Genomic DNA, 13,878 nt, shown 5'->3' on the forward strand with positions numbered 1-13,878 from the left:
CATGACGAAAACCCAGCACAGCCAAAACTAACTAAAAAAAAGAAAGAAAGAAAGAAAAGGCAATCCTGTCACATACTACAACATGGAGGAACCTTAAGGACATGATGTTAAGTAAGCCAGACTCAAAAGGACAAACACTGCATGATTCTATTTATGTGCAGTATCTAAAGGAATCAAAATCTTAGAAACAAAAGCAGAATGCTGGTTCCAGAGACAGAGGGGAGAGGGGAAAGGGAGGCATGATTCAGTGGGTACAGAGCTTCAGGTTTGCAAAATGAAAAGGTTCTAGGAATCTGTTGCAAGACACGGTGAATATAGTTAACACTACTGCCCATACATTTTAAAAATGGTTAAGATGGTAAATTGTATGTTATGTTTTTACCACAATAAAAAAAAAAAGTGATGATACAAGGTAAGTTCTGGAGATCTAATGTCTAACACTGTGACAATACCATACGATGTTCTTGAAATTTGCTAAGAGGGTGGATCTTAGGTGTCCTCACCACCAAAAATAATAATAATTTTAATTTTAAAAAAGATGGTAACTACATGAGGTCATGGGTATGTTAATTAGCTTGATTGTGTGATTCTTTCATAATGTACATCCAATCATCGTTTACATCTTAAATGTATACAATGTTTAATTATCAGTTATACCTCAATTTGGGACTTCCATTGGAAGGACTGATGCTGAAGCTGAAACTCCAGTACTTTGGCCACCTGATGCAAAGACTGACTCATTGGAAAAGCCCTGGATGCTGGGAAAGATTGAAGGCAGGAGAAGAAGGGCACAACAGAGGATGAGATGATTGGATGGCATCACTGACTCGATGGACATGAGTTTGAGCAAGCTCTGGGAGATGGTGATGGACAGGGAAGCCAGGCATGCTGCAGTCCATGGGGTCGCAAAGAGTCGGACACGACTGAGCAACTGAACTGACCTGAAGGTGGAAGTGAAGTGAAATCACTCATTTGTGTCCGACTCTTTACAACCCCATGGACTGTAGCCCACCAGGCTCCTCCATCCATGGAATTTTCTAGGCAAGAATACTGGAGTGGGTTGCCATTTCCTTCTCCAGGGGATCTTCCCAACCCGGGGATCAAACCTGGGTATCCCGCATTGCAGGCAGATGCTTTACCATCTGAGCCACCAGGAGCTAGCAGTAAACAACCCGTCTGCCAATGCAGGAGACATCAGAGTTTGGGTTTGATCCCTGGATGAGGAAGATCCCCTGCAGGAGGGCATGGCAACCCACTCCAGCGTTCTTGCCTGGAGAATCCCATGGACAGAGGAGCCTGGCGGGCTACAGTCCATGGGGTCGCAAAGAGTCGGACACAAATGAAGCAACTTAGCATGCATGTGCGACCTTAAAAAGCCACCAAACGATGGCGTTTACACTCTGCTGTGTACCTAAGGGGGCCTGTCTAATACAGTGTGAAGACTTACAGTTTGGGAGCTGGTGAACATTCATTTCCGGGCCCTCAGATGGTTTGCTTCTGCTCTCTGGGCCCCAATGTGATGAGATGATTCTCATTTGCTGGTTACAAGATGCCCTGTACCAGAAAAACACATAGCCACCAAAGAGCACTCAAGAGAGGGCATTCCTGCATACTGACAGCCACCACTATCCTCAGGCATATTTTCACCCAGAGGAATAAACATCCTAGTAGGAAGAGACATGAAATGCGAACCTTGAAGTCATAATTCAATGTCTAAGGACTCACAAACCAGTTCAAGTTTATTAGATGGCTAATAAAAATAAATCATGGTCATGTTTTTAAAATGACTTCCCATGTGTTGTGGTTACTTCTTGGGCACACTGTAAATTAGCTGTGAAGGGCTACTTCCTGCTGGGACTTTTTTTTTTTTCTCCCTCAAATATAAAGGGTTATAAGGCTAAAGAATGCAGACGCGCATCATGTCTGCAGAAATCATTAAAAAAGATCAAATGTAATATGTACTTTCAACATGGACAACGGGCTTTGAGATTTTCCATTCAGGCAGCCTCGAACACTGCCTCCAGCGTTTGCCAATTACTTCTGACAAATACCATTTGGGCCTGAGTGATGCTGTAAGTGAAATAAAACAGTGGGAGGAAAAAAAAACAGAGCATGATAAAAGGCATTTTTTTTTGGTCTGCTGAGAACTTACTGTAAGTTATCCATTCACGGGGGAAGGCCTTGCTTCCTGCCAGGGACGGGCCCCATGCGATCCAGAGTTCTAAGGTGACTTTTGTTTGACAGTAATAGAAAGAGAAGACAAAACTCAGTTTTAAAGTCCCTTGAAAGGGAGTCCGCTCTTTTCTTCCCCCCCACAAAGGAAAATACTTCTATAAACAAAGGAAGGGATGGCAGGCACTGCCGCAACCCCCGTTCTGCACAATATGAACTAATGGATGAGAACAATGCTGTGAAATCAACCTGTCTCGGATCTGAGTGTGGAGCATGTCAGAACCTGCAGGGCACCAAGGCCGGCATTTAGGGGGCAGCTGACTGGTCCTACCCGCATCCTATCTCTCCCGAAATCTCCTCCACTTCTGAGGTCTTTCCATCCCAGAACCCATGGGTGGCCTCTGACACGTGAGGACCACATCCACCCCCATGACCACCATCACCTTGGTCTTTAAGACCCCAAGGAAAGTCGACCTTAGTGCTGAAGGGAATCAGAAAGTAGCTCGTGGAAATGGCCAGAAAGAAGCTGGATGGGTATAAGGGCTACCCGGAAGGGACTTCGCCTCCTGCTCCCCTGGGCTGGGCTTTCCCCGAGTATCGAAAGAACAGTACCCAGTGGGGAAGAAATCCATTCACACGTGGCACCTGTCTGGTGCAGTGCTGGCCCCTAGGAAGCATGCACTCCCTGGAACTCCTAAGTTAATGGCATAGCCCAGTCTGAAAAATCCCCGGACTCTTCTAGTCCAAGCCCCACAGCCCCTAGGCATCACAGTGGCTCAGCGAATTCAGAAGCACACTGCTGCACTGGGATCTATTCTTCCCCTGTGAACACGAGCCTCAGAAAAGTAAGAAAGGGAGACTGGGATTCCGAGGCTGATTGCCCAGCTGCTCCCAGCAAGGGGTGTGGGTGAGGAGCTGGGTGGCTTCTATCAGGCCACCTCCCCTGGCACTTCACAGGTATTTGAGAACTTCCATCCCTCAAACTCAAAGGGGCAAAACTGTGATAATCACCAAGAATCTGGCCTCCAGGGTCCTCCCAGCAGAGTCCCTGGGCCCTGCCTCACTGTCTGTAGGTGAGTGACTCCAACAGCAGCCTCATGTCAAGGATGGGCATCCCCTAGCTGTGCCAAATATCTGCTGATGGTCAGGCCGACTGGTCCAGAAGACTGGGAATTCTCTACCAAAATGGCCTGAAGTCTGCAGACAGCCACACTTCTGTTTTTGTTCTGTTTGTGTTGTTGTTGTTTTTTTTTTTTAATGTATTTATTTATTTGGCTCTGCGGGTACTGGGTTGTGGCATGTAGGGTCTAGTTCCCTGACCAGGAATCGAACCCAGGTCCCCTGTGTTGGGAACCCAGAGTCTTAACCACCGGACCCCCAGGGACGTCCCCAGCCACACTTTGAGGAACTGCTTCTCTAACTCTCAGCAGGTCCAGGGAAGGATCTGAGACTGAATTTCTCAAAAGCTCCTTGATGCTGTTGGTCTGCAGATCACCTTTTAAGAACCAGGGTCCTAAGGCAAGCGACCCCAGTAAAAGATGCTGAAAGGGCTTCTTTAGCTTCCTCAGGGACATTTTTGGTGGCAGAAGCCTCCCCCATAGATTCCTGCCAACAAGGAAACTATAAAAGATGATAGATTCCAACAGCTGCTCACTGCCAATATTTCACTCCTACTAGTATGCGAGATGCTGCCTTCTACAGACAGAATATTTCTTCTTCCATACAATTTCTGCTGATGGCTGTGTCCATGTGAACCACGGCTCCCAAGCTGGGCTGCAGTGGGGCTCCCTGGCCTGAAGGATGAACCACAACAATCACAAACCAGCGCTTGTCATCCCAACCTGAACACTGGGTGCAGTATCGGTTTTCCAAATAGCTAGCTACCTCTGGTAAGGAAACTCCAATCAGAGACACAGTCATCTATAGTTTTCTCCACTCTTCCAATTAAGGGAGAAAGCTTCAATACCACAGTAAAGGCCTCACCAGGTCATGCTAGCATGCTCTAGGCGAAATGCCCAAGAGAAAGCAAACACCCACTCAAGACAAGTCTGTGTGTGTTAATCACTCAGTCCTGTCCGACTCTTTGTGACCCCATGGACTGCAGCCCACCAGGCTCCTCTGTCCATGGGGATTCTCCAGGCAAGAATACCGGAGTGGGTAGCCATTCCCTTCTCCAGGGGATCTTCCCGACCCAGGGATTGAACCCGGGACTCCTGCATTGCGGGCGAATTCTTTACCATCAGAACCACCTGGGAAGCACAAGGCTGGGATATGTATAAATAGCAAGGGGAGTGGAAGGGAAAGAGGAGAAGGCAGAAACCATGACGATCGGAGCTCCCCTGGTCTGCAAGTTGGATTCGTCTTGATGGAAGGACAGGTCATGGGTACCCTGGGAAAGTCCAGCAAACCAAAGAGCTCATTTCAAATGAGACATCCCCTCCCCCGCCACACCCCACCCCCACTGCACAGTCACTAGGCCACGCTGTGCTGGGTCACATCCCATGCCCGGCCTTGCGGGGTCTGGAACCTGTCGGCCACCTGCAGATTCAACAGTTCAAGGGCACCCTGGCGTTGTTTTCATTCCACTTTGAAGCTCTGTCCTCAGATCAAACGTGGGCCTGTAACAGCAGACGGGCAGCCCTCCCCTGCTCTGGGAGAAATGGCTCCTTTCCAGCTCTCCACCGAAGGGACCGATTTCTAATTCGAGAAGCATCTGGCAGAAGAGGAGACACAGGAGTCACCAACACCCCTTTCCTTTGTGTGGGTGGTCAGTTTAAACTCCTTCAAAGGACCCTTGATCTGTTTGCCTGCATGTCAAGACCTGTCTACCAGCCGCCAGTGATGATGGAAATTAAAACCTGTGAGCCGGTGCATGAAAGATTCTTTCCTTCTCAAAACAAGTCCCAAATATCGACCTCTGTTTACAGCTTGTCTGTTGGCAGAGACCAGGCAGTTCCTGCCTCTTATCACAGGCCCCTCCTCTCACCCCCACCTCGGAGGGCGCCACACCTGGCCAGGTCCCTTCTCTAGCAGCCCTCACCTTGAACTAAAGTTTATCTGCCTGTGTTTCTCACCAAAGGAGATCTAGGGGCTCACAGGAGAATATGAAGTCTAACTTTATCCCAGAAGCAACGCACAGAGCAGTTTTTTGCCTTGTCTGGATCCTACTAACATCTGAAAAAAAGAACACACACACACACACACACACAAAAACCAACACGGTTGCCTGATTTCCACGGTAGCCTCCTGATCTGAGTCAGCATTCTCAGTTGGGTGGGCCTCGTGTGCCATCTAGTGTTCACAGATAGAAGTGTCTCAAGGTCATCGCAAAGTCCCCTACAATCAGAGATTCGGTTCATATTTTTCAGCCACCAACCACAACACTCGGGACACTCACTGGTGCAGCTTGTTTCCAAGGAGATGCGTGAAAAGAACTAAAGTGTACTGAGCACCTGTTCTAATCTGACCACCCTATTTAACCCTACTGATGGAACCGAACGCTAAAACATTTGTGCTTTGGATCCATCTGCGTGCCACGTGGATTGGTATTATATTTAAAAAATACTTAGGCAGCATAAACTTGTACAGCGGTATAGCAATTGGCGCTCTCTGTCCTGCCTTCCCAGATTACTGCAGTTATAGGTTTGAAAATCCAGAATGTTCCAGCTGGGAGAAGTTAAAAGAGTTTGGTCCTGTAGCCAGGAGACTCCGAGAAGGAAGTTTGCTGAACGTCAGAGTCACCTGGGAGCTTTAGGACCCCGAGGATCTCGGCACACTCCAGGCCAGTTCAGTCAGACCCTCTGGAGTGGGACCCCAGCCTTCTCAGTACTGAAAGCTCAACATGTGAGAAGGCGGTGACATCAGCAAGAGGGAGGGCTAGGAGGCCCCAGTGTTTATCTCTTCATAAAAACAGTAAACAACTGCAAACCGACTGGCTCAGGAAAGCTCTGGAATACAATGACAAAGCAGGCAAAACCCTGCAGAGCTCAACACGGGGATGGTCACACGGACAAGAACAGGAAGTGTTTCATGTGTCACCCCATGCTCGAGACAAGAGCTCGAGTGCTCACCACACGCAGGACGGGAGCCACGGCGGCCTGGAGCCCTGCTCTCAGTCTCTGCCCAAGCCTTGTGCCAGTACATACAAGTCAGCCTCTGGGTCCCGGGTCACACCTGACCATTCCCAGCCGCGCCCTGCTACCACCCCAGGCCCCACGCCTCGGTCCCCGATCGACAGTCTGAGCCATCACTGCCGAGACACACTGTCCTCGCTCCCAGCCCTGCCCCTGGGGCCCAGGTCAAAGCTCTGAACTGTCCTTGCCAGAGGCCAACTGTCATCGCCCTGAGCCCTGGTCCCTGGATCCTGCCACCAGGCTTTAACGGGCCACCACCAGGTAGGTGGCCCTCCACGGCATGGTTTAGCAGAGACATCACTTTGCCAACAAAGGTCCGTCTAGTCAAGGCTATGGTTTTTCCAGTAGTCACGTATGGATATGAGAGTTAGACTGTAAAGAAAGCTGAGTGCAGAAGAATTGATGCTTTTGAACTGTGGTGGTGGAGAAGACTCTTGAGAATCCCTTGGACTGCAAGGAGATCCAACCAGTCCATCCTGTAGGAAATCAGTCCTGGTTGTTCATTGGAAGGACTGATGTTGAAGCTGAAACTCCAATACTTAGGCTACCTGATGATGCAAAGAGCTGACTCATTTGAAAAGACTCTGGTGCTGGGAAAAGATTGAAGGTGGGAGGAGAAGGGGACGACAGAGGATGAGATGGTTGGATGGCACCATGGACATGAGTTTGGGTAAACTCCGGGAGTTGGTAATGGATTGGGAGGCCTGGTGTGCTGCAGTCCACGGGGTCGCAGAGAGTCAGACACGAGTCAGACTCGACTGAGCGACTAAACTGAACTGAACTGAACCAGGTAGGCGCTATCACCATCCTACAACTGCCCCTCAACTGGAGCCAAAGTTGGGACTTTGATCCACCATCTGGAGGCTGGGTGGCGACTGCACCCTGCACCCCGGGGCTGGGGACCTTGTCACTTCAGGACCTGAGCCTCTTCTGCACCAGCACTACCACCCCCGCCAGAGTCACTGTGGAGAGACCCCAGAGACCCGGACTTGGGGCCACAGGTGGTCTGCACACACGCCCACACCTTAGACAGCAGTGTCTCTGCCTCAGCAAATGGCCCCAGGGCTCCAGGTCCACTCCAGGTCTGCCAGCACACCAGATCACAGCCGAGAGGGACCCTGTTGGCTAGAAGCTCCTCCCATGGGGAAAACAGAACAGAAGACCCAGCAACCTTCACCTCCAAGGTTCCCAAAAGCCTTCGTTGCCAATGGTACCCAGAGGAGGACTTTCACACAGAGGACTCTGGCCATTTGCACCTCTCTGACCTGAGCCAACAGAGCTGCACAGGGACTACGCTGCTGGGCCCAATTTACGGTCAGGTCTGGCCAACACAGGGCTTCCGTGATGGCTCAGACGATAAAGCGTCTGCCTGCAATGCGGGAGACCAGGGTTTGATCCCTGGATCAGGAACATTCCCCTGGAGAAGGCAATGGCAACCCACTCCAGTACTCTTGCCTGGAAAATCCCATGGATGGAGGAGCCTGGTAGGCTACAGTCCATGGGGTCGCAAAGAGTCAGACACGACTGAGCGACTTCACCGCCCAACACTTCACATCAAGAGTCCATAGAATGATAACTGCAGGAAGCCCTGGTAAGACCAGGGCTCAGAGTTAAGGGCACAGGCCTCCTCTTTGCAGCCAACACCCCCTGAAATCCCCGAGGGGCTCAGCAAATACACATTTGTGGAACCGCACCCCCATCCCCTCGAGACTGACTCAGTGGGTTTGGGCTGGGCTCCTGCCCCCTGACGTTTCTGACGTGAGTCAGGGGACCCATCCTGACAAACGTGAGCCCTGCCTGCCTGTGGCGGAGGGCACATCACCCCACACTAACCTGTCCTCTGTCATGATCCTACTCTCTGCAGAGCCTGTTTCCTTTCCTACAGCCGAAGCCGTGCTGCGTTCAGTCGTGTCTGACTCTTCGTGATTCCCATGGACCATAGCCCGCCAGGCTCCTCTGTCCATGGAATTCTCCAGAGAAGAATACTGGAGTGGGGTTGCCGTTTCCTCATCCTCCAGGGGATCTTACCGACCCAAGGATGGAAGCCGCATCTCCTCCATTTCCTGCATTGGCAGGCGGATTCTTTTCCACTGAGCCACCTGGGAAGCCCAGGTTTTCTAGAAAATGTGACTCGTAACACACCCTCTTGGGGTCAGTGTGAAATCAGGGGCTCTGGTCTGAGCTTTCTTGTACGGAGGGCTCTCTGTCAAGGGGAGGTGGTGGTCCATGCCAGGAGGGAAGGTGCTCAGCAGCAGAACCGCAGAACCCAGCCCTCCATGTCCATCCCAGGGAGACCATTCCTCCCTGGGAGACCATTCGTCCCAGGGGACCATTCGTCCCAGGGAGACCATTTGCCCCTGGGAGACCATTCCAGCTGCGCTTGGCTCGCAGGAGGCTCTGATAGGGTGAGGGGAGGTGCCCACAGAAGCCGGCCTGTGTCTCACCAACAGTCGTGCAGCAGGAACCTTAGGAGGGTGGGGGTGGAGGGACTCCTAGCTGTGTGACCCCAGCTGTGACCTCTCTGAACTTCCGCTTCCAGATTTACAAAACCAGGAAGGTACTACCTCACAGATGGTTTTAAGGATTAAAGAGAGTGATAAACATCGTGCACAGGGCACAGGGCCTAACAGTGCCAGGGCGTTACCATCACCCTCAGGTTGACAGACTCTAGGCCTGGCTTCCCAGGTGGCTCTTGTGGTAAAGAACCCGCCTGTCAATGCAGGAGATGTGAGAGATGGATCGGGAAGATCCCCTGGAGAAGGAAATGGCAACCCACTCCAGTATTCTTGCCTGGAAAATGCTATGGACAGGGGAGCCTGGCAGGCTACAGTCCATGGGGCCTCAAAGAGTCAGATACGACTGAAGCAACTTAGCATGCACTCAGTCCTGCCTGTGAAAAAGTGTTAGCTGGGCATGAAAAGACGGCCAGAATTTTCCGATAAATACTAACCCTGTATTTTATTTATTCATTTTTTGACTGTGCTGGGTCTTCATTGCTGCCCACGGGCTGCCCACAGCTCCAGTTGTGATGCTTGGGCTTCTCGATTGCAGTGGCTTCTTCCGTTGCAGAGCAGGCCTCAGTCACTCTGGTGCACCTTCTTAGTCGCCCCCTGGCATGTGGGACCCTCCCAGACCAAGGATCCAAAGTGTGCCCCCTGCATTGGCAGGCGGACGCTTACCCAGTGGACCGCCAGGGAAGTCCCTAACCCTACATTTTTAAAAGTAGTTTTATTGAAATATAGCTTACATGCCATACAATCCACCCATTTAAAGTGTATAATTCAAAGGGTTTTAGTATATTTAGTTGTGCAATGATTACCACAATCAATTTTAGAATATTTTCATCACCCCAAAAAGGAGCCCCGCACTCTTGAGCTGTCGCCCTCCAATCCCTCCAGGACTCTGCCCCGCCTTCAATCTCTAGTCTACCTCCCACCTCTAGGGGGTGGTTTAGTCACTAAGTTGCGTCAAACTCTTGCGACCCCATGGACCGTAGCCCTCCAGGCTCCTCTGTCCATGGGATTTTCCAGGCAAGAAGACTGGAGTGGGTTGCCATTCTCTTCTCCAGGGCATCTTCCCGACCCAGAGATCGAACCTGGGTCTTCTGCATGGAAGGCAGATTCTTTACAGACTGAGCAACCAGGGAACTGCCCCCACGTCTAGGGATTTGCAGCTGGATTCTTCTCTTCAGCATGATGTTGTTAAGGCCCATCCATGTGGCCTGTGTCAGTGCTCCCCCCTTCTCTGGTGAGTAACACTGGTAGACCGCATTTGTTGATCCATTCATCCACTGACTGCCATCTGGGTTGGGGGCTGCTACGAACATTCATGCTCGTGCTTTGACGTAGACATACGTTCCCAATTCTCTTGGGTTTGCACCTAAACGGGGAAGTGTTGGGTCATAAAATAACGAATATGCTTATTAACTTTCTGAGCCACTGCCAAATTGTTCCCCAAAGCGGCCGCACCCCTTTCCTTTCCACCAGCAGCGTACGAGGTCCCGGCTTCTCCACATCCTCCACACCTGTTGCTACCCACCCTTAACACTGCTGTGCTAGAGGGTGTGAAGCGGTGCACTTACATTTTTATTAAACCGTACTCTATTTTTGTGAGCAGTTTTATTTTTAATTTAGTCATAGCCTAGTGTTAAAACTACATGGAACAGAAGGAAATTAAACAAGAAACCAACTCCTCAAGGAAAGGTTACGACAGAATGATAAACGACAGAAACGTCCTCTGCAAGGTGAGAGGCAACAGTCCTGGAGAGAGCAGATGGCGCTGCTGTACAGGGTACACGCCACTGCTGCCTGGGTACGACACCTGTGCGCACAGTACATTGCTGCCTGTGGTGCACTCACACTGCTGTGTGTGGCACACTGCATTACTGTATGTGGTGTCACAGTACTCTATGTGATACAAGGACACTGGTGTGTGGGGTGCGTTGCACGGTTGTGTGTGCTGTGACACTGTCTGTGGGACGATGACACTGGTGTGTGGGGTACACTGTCTTGTTGTATGTGGTATGAAATTGTTGTCTGTGGTGCAATCACACTGGTGTGTGTGTGTGTGTGTGTGTGGGGAACACTGCACTGTAGTGTCTAGTATGACGTTATTGTAGGTCACACCGGTGTGTGGCACACTGCTTTGCTGCCTGTGCTGCGACGACACTGCTGTGCGTGCTACACTGGCGGGGATGCAGAAAAGTACATCAGGCCTTCCTCCTAATCTTGTTCCCTGTAACTCACACGTGACCTCCTGGATCTGCAAAACTAAGCTCTTTTCCAGTAAACTCACACAGTGGCATTCCTGACAAAGCTCCACATTCAAACGTCAGCTGATAAACCAGAACAGGTTTTGTTATACTTCCTCCTCGGGACAACGCTTACTGCCCGACATTGATCTATCAGAGAATGTAGCTGCTGTTTACCAACCGAGGGGCTAAAGTAAACCCCTCACTTCTGTGCCAACGGCTCCTTCAAGGGGGTGTCCAGGTGCTTCAATGAAAGCCGTCTTCACGGAATCACAGCCCTGGTTTCCCGAAAGGTCATTCCCAGTCTCCACCTTCAGGCAGCAGCACTTAAAGTGCCCTAGTCTGAGGCGAGCCTCCTCTATGTCTAGCTTGAAAGATTCGAGCAACGCCTCGAACCATCCTTAACCTCTTGGCACCTGTCCCCTCGGGCCAGTCAGCAGCTGGAGCTTTACCGGCCACAAACTCTGGAACCAGACACCAACAAGGGCAGGTGTGTCAGGAACCTCAGGCCAGCCCAAGGTCTAGGAAAGAGAAAACAAAAAAGAGGGAAGGAGGAAAATGGCGACAGGGGAGGGGTGGTCAGTGAGAGAAGGGCCCAGACAGCACCGCTGGTAGGGGACACAGCGCTGCCCCATGGGGCAGACCCGCTGCGGCCCTCACAGAGACCAGCACGGACGAGCCCAGGCAGGCAGCACGTGGCCTGCCTGCGACCCACCCCGTGGGCCACACTGTCCACCAGGAGCCACGCGAGTCTCGCAAGGAGTCAGAATACATTTACACGCCATGCATCATCTGCAAACTGAGAGTCTTATAATACTGGGGTTTTTTTCAATTAATTTTTATTGGAGTCGAGTTGGTTTACAACGTCACGTTGGTTCCTGCTGTACAGCAAAGCAAACCAGTGATATGCAGACATGCATACATATATACATCCTTTTTTTTAAGATTCTTTTCCCGTAATAGTACAGAGGATTGAGGAGAGGTCCCTGTGTCCGCAGTAGGTTCCTATTAGACTACTGATTTCTTTTCAAACAAGGGTAGATGTGTTGCAGATGATGAAACAGTTCTCATTTGCAAATGTCTGAGTGGTTGTTTCTCGTCACTGTCCATTTTTTCTAATCGTGGACAACGAAAGCACACAATTACCACATGGGTCTATCAAGTTTTTCTTGTCAAGGGGAGGCTTTAGTTTCAAAAGGCACAAAGCATCTACAAGCAGGAATTAATATGTGTGCGCTCACTCACTCAGTCGGGTCCAACTCTTTGCGACCCCATGGACTGCAGCCCACCAGGCTCCTCTGTCCACGGGATTTGCCAGGCAAGAATACTGGCATGGGCTGCCATTCCCGTCTCCAGGGGGATCTTCCCAACTCAGGGATCAAACCCACATCTCTTATGTCTCCTGCATTGGCAGGCAGGTTCTTTTCCCACTCGGGAAGCCCAAGAATTAATATATTTAGGTCCTAAATGTCCACAGAGATGGAACAGGAAAATAAACGATGGTGCAGTCAGGGTCAGTGCACGGGGCCCGCGGCCTGAGTGGTGACTCAAGCTTCACCAGGACACACCACGCATTTATGTCTGCACGCCGCCCATGACTGCTGTGTCCTACAGCTTGGACAAATGCCCCGCAAGCTTCATTATTTACTATTTTACAGATATGTTTACAATTTTACAGAAAAAGCTGGCAAATGCATGGTAGAGCGTATTCTGAAACACACTGCAGCCAATAAAAAACAAACTCAACACCAACTACATCTATGAACAGGGAAGGGGTTCGCGATACAACAGTGAAGATGTTTTATTTCTAACTCTGACTCCCAAGGTGCCCAGCACAGTGGTGGCAGGGGTGGGTAGCATCCCTCCTCAACCTCAGGGCCCCGGCTTCTCTGAAAGTCCCCCCTCCTCTGACTTATCCAGGGCTCCCTGAGACCAAAGACTGCCGAGGCCTGAGGAAGGGATACGTCCCCTTCCCACCCCAGTCCTAAAAAGGCTAAGAAATACTGTTTGGGAAGGATTAAGGCTAAAGCATGCCCATTTGCCCTAGGTCAGTCTCCCTACACAGAGTCCCAGAACCAAGCAGAGGGCCCCACTGAGGCTGGGCTGTGCTGGGTGGGGCTGGGACCCCCAGGGAGAGCTGCAGAGGGAAGATCCCGGGAGTAGAGCTAAAAGAGCTGTGCGGGGTGAGCCCCAAGCACAAAACTTGATCTCTGATTCCTCGCAACACCCCCATTAAAATGAAGAAAAGCAGCAGAAGAAAGGAGTCAAAACCCCACCACAGACAACGGGCTTCCCTGGTGGCTCAAACGGTAAAGAATCTGCCTGTGTTGTAGGAGACCTGGGCTCAACCCCTGGGTCAGGAAGATCCCCTGGAGAAGGGAATGGCCACCCGCTCCAGTATTCTTGCCTGGAGAATCCCGTGGACAGAGGAGCCTGGTGGGCAGCAGTCCACGGTGTCGCACAGAGTCGGATGGAGGAGCTGACACACAAAGAATGGTAAAGGGAGGACACCGGCTGAGCAGAGATTCAAACACATTCTGGAAAAAAACTGTAAACAGAGGGAAGACTGGAGAAGGGGAGGGGAGAGGGGAAAGGGGGAGGGGATGGGGAGCACCCTGTGCCGGCTCCTCCACCCCGCTGCTGGGTGGGAGCGCAGGGAAACCCCCCTCCCCATCCCAGTCCAACAACCTCATTTTCAGATGTGCAATCAAGGGTGAAAAATTCAAAGTGAGTCACTCCAGCTCAGGGCGGCCGAGACCCGGGATGGCTGTGCGTCCCCCACAACCCCACTTCAAAAGCCGAAATGGTGAGGGGGTGGGGGGG

The sequence above is a fragment of the Bos taurus genome, chromosome 1 (genome assembly GCF_002263795.3).
Source record: "Bos taurus isolate L1 Dominette 01449 registration number 42190680 breed Hereford chromosome 1, ARS-UCD2.0, whole genome shotgun sequence".
NCBI lineage: Eukaryota > Metazoa > Chordata > Mammalia > Artiodactyla > Bovidae > Bos > Bos taurus.